At 40.8% G+C, this 8,766-nt stretch overlaps 1 non-coding gene across 1 annotated transcript; it reads left to right on the top strand.

Moving 5' to 3' along the window:
* The first annotated feature begins 2,351 nt into the window (after positions 1-2,351).
* On the top strand, positions 2,352-2,458 carry LOC141618746 (small nucleolar RNA R71). The gene has a single exon (XR_012531489.1). It is a non-coding gene; the product is annotated as a small nucleolar RNA R71 (small nucleolar RNA).
* The last annotated feature ends 6,308 nt before the right edge of the window (positions 2,459-8,766 follow it).

Below are 8,766 nucleotides of genomic sequence, written 5' to 3'. Positions count from 1 at the left end.
CGTTATGTGATGATCGATAAGGAAGTTTTTTCAAGTTAAGGAACCGAAACCAAGGTCGGGAACCTTGATGTGTACTTGGTAAGATTCATACTATGAGAGAGAACATGAATGTGAAGGGAATGCAAGTGTAAGAAGTTTGAACACATGGACACATGGCATGTTAAACTTCTATTGCAATTAATAAGTGTTTACACTTACGATATACATCAGAAGGTTGTAATATGATATTGACTACCCGAGTGTGATGTCAACATTTGTCGTTTGAGTTATTATTAACTCACCTTGTACATTGTTATATCCAAACGGGTTGTGGAGACAATTGAACCCCGTTAAAGTGAACACGGATTAACATTGTATTTGCCCATAGTTACTTGTATGAGGTGACGTCTCGAAGTGACTAGAGTGTGATGCGATTGATGGCAAGTTTAAGTGCCATAGAGTCATGTGAGATGACTAGTCGATCACATAGGCAGACTGTTAGGAACTTTTTGTTGGGCCTAATGACCGCTTATAGAGTTCTGGCAAATTTATATAGCCTGGTCGTGGCGAGAGCTACTATAGTATTCGAATGAGTCGATTCTTTTGACTAAAGACTATTCGCCTAAGATGGCACAGTTTCAGATTAACTTTGATTTGTGTTACTACGACCTTCGTAAATGGGGTCAAATGGGCATATTTTGGGTTATGATGGCTGTGGCTAGTCGAAGGGAATGAGTGCGATAGGAATTGTCCACCCCTAGTCAGGGTTATAACAATATCTCAGGGCCACTCGAGGAGTAATGAACTGGAAATGCGTGGCCACGCTCGGAAAGTATCTATGATAGATAAGTCCGGTCAATCGGTTATTCTCGGATCGAGGAAACCACTCTCGATATGATCACTTGCAAGTACGACCTGAAAGACACCTTGCATTGAGTGGGAGATAATAATAGGACAAGAGAATTGGTGACGCACACTTGTCGAGGACAAGTGGGAGATTGTTGGAATGTGTGTCCTCCGACAATAATGTGATCACGACTGTTGATCATGATGATCACATGTTTAAGTCTCGTTTTAAAGAATACAATTGGGAAGTATTTTTTACTGTCAACTGGTCAACATATATCGGTAATGGTTGGTGACTAGAGTTTGACATTTCTTCGTGTGTGACGGTGGTGATCGAGTTGACCCCTAGGTCATACCTATAGGGCAACACTCTTAATTGATCATTTAATTAATCGTATAATGTTACGAGTTAATTAAATTACTTGAAAATTGACGGACGATTTTGGAAGTAAAATTTACGTATCAAATTGAAATGTGATTAAATGAGATACGGTCTGAGTAATCGAATTGTATCATTACTCGGATGAAATTATTGTTTAAAGAAACAATTGAAATTGAATGAATTATTATAAATACAATTTATTGTGATTTATAAATTGGTAAATTATTTTGGTACAAGTAATTATGAATTACTAAGTCGATTTTTGTATGTGACGTATTTTTACTAATACGTTGATTTTTAATATGTTAAAAATACATAACAAATTTATGTGACATATGACATGTGACATAAGACAAATTGACAAAAATAAAATGGATCCCATATTATCTCAATGTGCCGAAATAAGGAGGAGGATTAGGATAATATTGTGTTTGATTAAGTTAATGGTAAACACAATGATTACCTACTAATCTAGCCATGCAACCCTATTGTTTATTGTGAAGAACAATCTATGCATGCATTGGCTCCCCTTTGCCTCTCTCCCACCCGGTTTAATGAAGAGGAAAACCACTTGGTTTTTCCTCTTAACTTTACCTAATATACAATAATGTAATTGTATTATTCATTCATACTTTCACTTATCTAAAATAAGAGTTTTAGAGAGATAAAAAGCTCTCATTCTTCCTCCTCCAAAAACCGAAATATTAAGTGTTACATATAATATTTTGGGTCATTTTCTACAAGATTAATATTGTACTAGTTCATATAATATTAATTTTATTAAGAGTAAGCTTTGGGTATAATTCCTTGGGAGAGATCCTACACTTGGATCTTTGTTCATCCAAAAGGAAAGCTCAAGAACAAAAGAAAAGGAGATTTCTTTTGTGCCCATTTGAACCGAAAATACAATGTAAGGATAATGGTTCTTCCTTATTTTATTTTATTGTTTGCATGCATAAGATTCATCTTTAATTTTATGACAAATTAAATTAACATATATATGAATATGTAAGTATATAGATCTACTTTTCCATCATGATTGTCATCAACTTCAGTGAACATTCCATTTGATCCCATATTGAGAATGTTCCTTGAATCTTCATATAAACCGTTCCAAAATTGTTGTACCAAGAACCACTCGCTAAGTCCATGGTGAGGACATGAGCGACAAATTCCCTTGAACCGCTCCCAAGCTTCATACACAGATTCTTCATCCCTTTGCTTAAACCCCGTAATTTGAGCTCTTAGCATGTTAGTCTTTTCCGGTGGGTAGAATTTTTTGTAGAAAGCTAGAGCCAACTTCTTCCAAGAATCAATTCCGAGAGTGGCCTTATCAAGGCCCTTCAACCATTGTTTCGCGGTGCCAATTAGAGAAAAAGGAAATAAGACCCATCGAATTTGGTCTTGAGTTACACCGGTTTGAGAAATCGCATCACAATAGTCACAAAAGGTTTCCATATGGGAATGAGGGTCTTCACTAGGAATCCCCCCAAATTGGCTCCTTTCGACTAATTGGATAAAGGCGGATTTAGCAATAAAATTTCTGGTCAAATGTTGTGGTGTGGGAGTACCATTGGGTAGGTTCTCCTCGGTAGGTACGGAATGTGATGAAAACTTAGGCATTGTAGGTTGATTTTGTGTGGTATTTTGTAATGGGTTCTCCTCACCTTCTCTTGCAAAAGGATTGATGAACTCAATAGTTGGTTGAATATCTACAACCTCACCAATACCTCTCAAATTCCTCCTAGCAAGTCTTCTATTGGTTGTCAAAGTTCTTTCAATTTCATGATCAAAAGGTAACAAATCACCTTGTGACCTTCTAGACATTTAAAATATCAAACAACTCGAAAATAATTAGAACAAACCTTGAGGAGTTTTACTTCCCCAAGGAAAAGAAAGACAACTAATAACAATGTAAGAAAATCTAAATCAAGCTAACACCGTCCCCGGCAACGGCGCCATTTTTGGTTCGATTCCGTTTCGTGTTCACAATTGAATAGATGTTGTCGTTGGGTCACGTCTGAATCAAAACACAATTTATAGCTTCACAAACAACTCTACAATTAGTAAAGAGGCAAGTAAAGGTCGGATCCCAAGGGACGGGAATTGAGATGAGATTTCTATTGAAACTAGTGGTGTCTTAGGGGTGTCACAATTTGGGTTGATGTAGAAGGTCACTAAACTAAATAGCAATGAAAGTAAATAAGCAAGATGAATTAAAAGGGTTGTAAACAATTGATAAAAAGCACTAGGGTGTCATGGGGTCATAGGGGAATCATGGGAATTGATCATACAAACATGTTCTCAAATTATAAGCAAGCAATTATTGTTGTGATGGATTGAGTTGGGTTATATCTTACAATCCTAGGAAAGTTTGGGTCCCGGAGCCGAATCGATTAGATTGTACAACACCTACAAACGACCTAATCTTCCCTACTCAACAACATGCATGGTCTAATGAGACTCGAGTTGGTTTATGTCTTACAAGTCTCATTGAAAAGATAGGTGATTGGTAAAAAATGCAAGGATTCATAGGCTCGCATATCATCAAACATAACATGTGCATGAGTTGAGAAAAAAACAAGCAAACAAATAAATCATGAAAGCATATTAATTTAAGCATGAATCACTCCCCATGTTGGTTTCCCCCAATTACCCATTAACCCTAGCTAGGTCACTACTCACTCATTATCATGTTGATCATGCTAGCAAGGTTGTCAATCATACCAACAAAAGGAAACATGATGAATAAATGAAAGTAATTAACAATAATTAAAAAGGGATTAAGAGAATTATACCTACTAATGATTCCAATAATAAAGCAAAGATAAAAGAAGTACTTGATGCTTGATTGAGAGGTTGTCAATCTCCCAATAATAACCCAAATAATCTTCAATTACCCAAAGTAAAGGATGAACAAAAGAGAGATTAAGGAAATAAAACTTGTATTAAAACTTGATTAATTGTTGATTACAAAACTAAAGAGGGATTTGATTGATATTAACTACTCTAATAATTGATAAGAAGAACATGCTCTTCTAATTAGACTAATGGGGTATTTATAGCGGAAATTAGGTGGATGCATTAGGGTTAACTAAGGGCTAAACTAGTAATTACACTTTTTAGATTGAGCAGGGAGGAGCCGGTATTTTTCGAAGGAAGGGCTTCTTTCTTTGTAGCTTGGAGAAGACGAAATTTCGCTGTACTGGAATCCGTGCGTATTGGAGTCGGGACGGGCGGATTCAGGCGGGGGAAGACGGGCGTCTTCAAGGGAATCCGGACGGATTATGGTGGCTGCTAACCCGGGCGTCTTTGAAGGAAGACACACGGATTGTGCTTGTGGAGGACGGGCGGATTGTGGAGAAGCCGCTCGGATTGTAGCTCAGCATTATTTCTTCTTCTTTTCTTCCCTTTTCTTCATAAAATCCTTGGGGATTTCCTCGGGGACGCAAGGATCCTTTCTCGACATTGCTCATCTACTATCATATGTACAAAGGCCTTCTAATCTTATCTCTCCTTGATGCTTGGTCATTGAATTCAATCAATTTAGTCTCGTTTTGCCATGAAAATGCAAGATTTGCACTCCTTTCCTACCAAGGGATCAAAATCTCAAAGAATATGCAAAAGAAAGAACTAAAGACAATAAATGACCCAAATATGCACTAAAAAGCATGGGAACAAGGCTAATTCGGGGGCTAAATATGCGCTAATTATGGTCACATCACCATCCTCGCTCTACAGCTTGTTCTCCCAGTAGTTGCAGACTCGAGTAAAGTCCACCATGTAAAGCCTAGTCCTCATTGCAATTGAGCGAGAATGATAAGCAGGAACATTAACTGGGGGCTCGATCAATCGAAGGCGCTCCATAAGCCAGACCTACCAAAAGCAGGTATTAGTATTCGAAAAAACAAGAAAAAAAACAAAAAAAAAACGAAAAAAGAGAAAGAAAAGTTGTGTTCTTTTACCTGCAAAATGATGGGACTTCCCAAATAAGGAAGGTTGCGGTTAGCTTTCCTGTTATCTAACCTCAACAGGATCTCTCCTAAACATAGGCAAGCTGGGCTTCTGCGCAGATCCATCTGCTCAACTAGGCTCAAATAGCGAGGGTCACCTCTCATATTCTCATCAACATGCCCTTGAAGGACATAAACATGCAATAGGCAAAACCCGAATGCCCTTCGCCTTGCAACATAAGAGATAGTAGGATCTGCCCTATTTATGAATCGATCAATGAAATCCAACATTCGGACTCCTTTTGAGGTCACAAGACGGTCAACCTCAGCTCTTGTCAATCCAAGCAAATACCTAAATTTTTTTTATACCCTTGAGAAGTACTGGGAATAGCAGGTAAATGTTCCGGGTCCCAACCACCAATTGCAGCAATTTCTTCAGGGAATGGGCGGATATCACCTCCAGGAAAGGCAAATACGTGATAGTTCGGGTCCCAATACTCAAGACAAGCATCCAAGAATGGTTTGATAACCTTAATTAGCTTCAAGCTCAAAATTGATCCAAAGTTATAGGCACCCATATCATGTTTCTCTACATTTGAGAACTCTTGGTCCATTCTTTGAGACGGATTTCTAAAGTATTCATGATGTATGATTAATTAGAGAGTTTTATGTAATAAGACGGAGAAAGACGGAATAATTATGTGAATAAAACCTCCATCGACGTCTATATTTATACTAAAAGTTGTTTCCTAAAATCTGTCAGGACGGACACACTGAGGAAAAGGCGCAGCACTTGCTGCGCCTCTTTAAAGAGACGCAGCTGCTGCTGCGCCTCTTTAAAGAGACGCAGCTGCTGCTGCGCCTCTTCGTCAGCTGTATTTCTGTGATTTTCCGCATTGGTTATTTCCTAATTCCTTAAAGCATAATTTCCTATTCGTATGGGTTCTATTTTTGGCAATTCCGTCAAATTACCATGTTTTCGAGTTTCCTAATTCCACGGGCACGCATTTCAAGGCAACATCGGCATTCTCGTCATTTCAGCATACTTACCCATTTCTTTTTAATTTTCTTTTTTGGGGAATCATTTCACCAATTTAATAATTCATTTTCAAACTTAGCCATTTCTTTTTAATTTTCTTTTTTGGGGAATCATTTCACCAATTTAATAATTCATTTTCAAACTTAGCCATTTATTTTAATTTTTTTTTTTGGGGAATCATTTCACCAATTTAATAATTCATTTTCAAACTTAACCATTTCTTTTAATTTTTTTTTTCTTTTTTTGGGGAATCATTTCACTCCCGTTTAATTTCAAACTTATATGTTTCTGTTATCATCTTTTTTAGGGGGTAACCCTCCCTACCGTCCGGTCATTTTCGATAAATTTTTTGCATTTTCTCGAGTCTTTGTCTTGCGCTAATTTAGGCCATGTGTACAAATATGTGTTTTATGTGCAATTTCTGTATAAATGTCGGCAGCATGACGGCATAAACCGTTGTCTACCAAACTTGTTCAAAGCTAACCTGCAGGTACAAACATACAACCCAACAGCAAAGGCACTCAGGCCATCATATATACAACCAAAAGGAATATGTACACCAAACTGGGGGCTCGAACCCGAAATAAAGTGTATAAAGGGCAAAATGAAGGTCCCAAAATGTACAAAAGTGTGTGAAGTACAGCCAACAACAAAAACAACAAAAAGCAACGAGCTACTGCTGGTCGCCACCCAACTCGGTAACTCTCGCCTCGAGAGCAGCGATCTCGGCGTCGCGGACCTCTAGCTCCCTCAGTAGGCGAGTCGTCTCCTCTCGGGACTAGGCTAGCTCTCGCTCCAAGTCACGCTCCCTCTGCAAACGACAAGAATTGGCTCATGTCAATCATTTCAAACATAAAGAAAGTTAGAAAATTCAAAAATGAAGTAAACGGAAGGTTTATACCTGACGTCCTCGACCGACAGCAAGTGCCTCGATAGCAGTAGCCCGTAGCCGGTTGGCTACCCTCCACAAAGCCACGAACCGGAATGGCGCAACCTACATTTCAATAAACAAGGATTCTCAATGATTGGATAAGTTTCAACAAGTGTAGTCTTATACAAAAGCTGATTAAGTTGGGGAACATACCCTTCGAATCAGATGCTGCCACTCGTCTAGGCCAGCATCTCTCACCGCCGCGTCAAAGTCGCGAAGCTCGGAGATCGTCGTCATCCCCGTCGCATCGGTGTATTCGAAGGTCTCGGGGTACACTGGGGGCTCGATGCCCCCACCTCAACCTCCTGCAAAGATTCAAATGGTTTTCATTGATTGATGATCATTCATCATGTTTCAAGACAATCGAAAGAAGAATAAAGCACTTACCACAACTGGCCAGTACGCCAACCTCCGGTAAAGGAACGCCGAGTAGTCCTCACCAGGAAGAAGGAGGGCGTCGCCACCGACGTCTGCCAAGTCTGCCTCCCTCTCAGCATCGGAAGGCTCCCTGAACATCGTCCGAGGAGGATCGATGGGGACCGTTAGGACATCACGAGAGCACTGACGAGTCAAACGCTCGCCCAAGTACCACACGGGACCCATCGACGTCCTCAGCAGGAATCGGCTCGAGCTCCTGGGTCGAAGGACCTCAGCCACAAAAGAAGGGATGCCAGTGTAGTCCGCCCAAGGTCTGGGCACCCACTATGAAAAGCAAACAAGAGGTCATTCTTATGATCAGTTCTAAAAGAAAGCAATGAAGAAGCAAACAAAGAGAGGTGAGTCGAAGGTACTTACGCCCTCCAACTGCAGAGCATTCACGTCCCGTCGACAGACGTCATAAAACAAACGATGGCTCTTCGTGCGACACATCACACAATCCCTCACAACGGGATATGCTCTCTCCACTGGCTCCATCCTCTTGGGCGCGAGACTCGGGAAGTAGGAGTACACCCACGCCTGCAAGACAAGATAATCAATAACGATCATTCGTGATTCGAAAAGGAAATGATCTTTCATGATACGAAATGAAGGTTCATACCTCCAGCAACAGTCCAGGGCCAACGATGGTAGGAGAAGTCCCCTTCTCTATCAGCTCCGGACGAACCATGGCCTCATATAGCGAATGAGAACCGCAAAACCAGCAATGACCGAGTCCCAACGGCCTAGGCCACTCAGGTCAGAAAGGAAGGGAAGAAGCTTCGTCGACAGCCTCTCTCCCTTGTCTCCGAGGTAGATCGAAGACAAGAACCACCGGAGCCACAAACGAGCTCTCTGCTCTGCGGTGCAAGGAGGAGGAGTCGTCTCCCTCCCATCGATCACCACCATCGCCGGTCTCTTCCCAGCAAAGTAATCCCGGACGTAGGAACTAGGCACCAGCCCGGGAACCGCAGCAGCCTTCGACATCAGGTTCCAACCGATCAAGCTCCTAGCCTCAGCCGAGTCCACCCTCATGGCTGTCTCCGGCCACACCACAGCCTCGGTCCCGCACGACAAGTCAGAAATCATGCCGTAATCCTCCAACGTGACCCCAACCTCGCCAAAAGGCATGTGAAAGGTAGAGGTCGTGTCCCAAAACCGATCAAGGAAAGCTCGAACCAGTCTAAGGTTAGCCCGAATCTTCCCTTGATGTCCCGAT

This window comes from Silene latifolia, chromosome 1 (genome assembly GCF_048544455.1).
Source record: "Silene latifolia isolate original U9 population chromosome 1, ASM4854445v1, whole genome shotgun sequence".
Taxonomy (NCBI): domain Eukaryota; kingdom Viridiplantae; phylum Streptophyta; class Magnoliopsida; order Caryophyllales; family Caryophyllaceae; genus Silene; species Silene latifolia.
The sequence above is the reverse complement of the archived record's forward strand: the minus strand, read 5'-3'. Positions and strand labels throughout refer to the sequence as shown.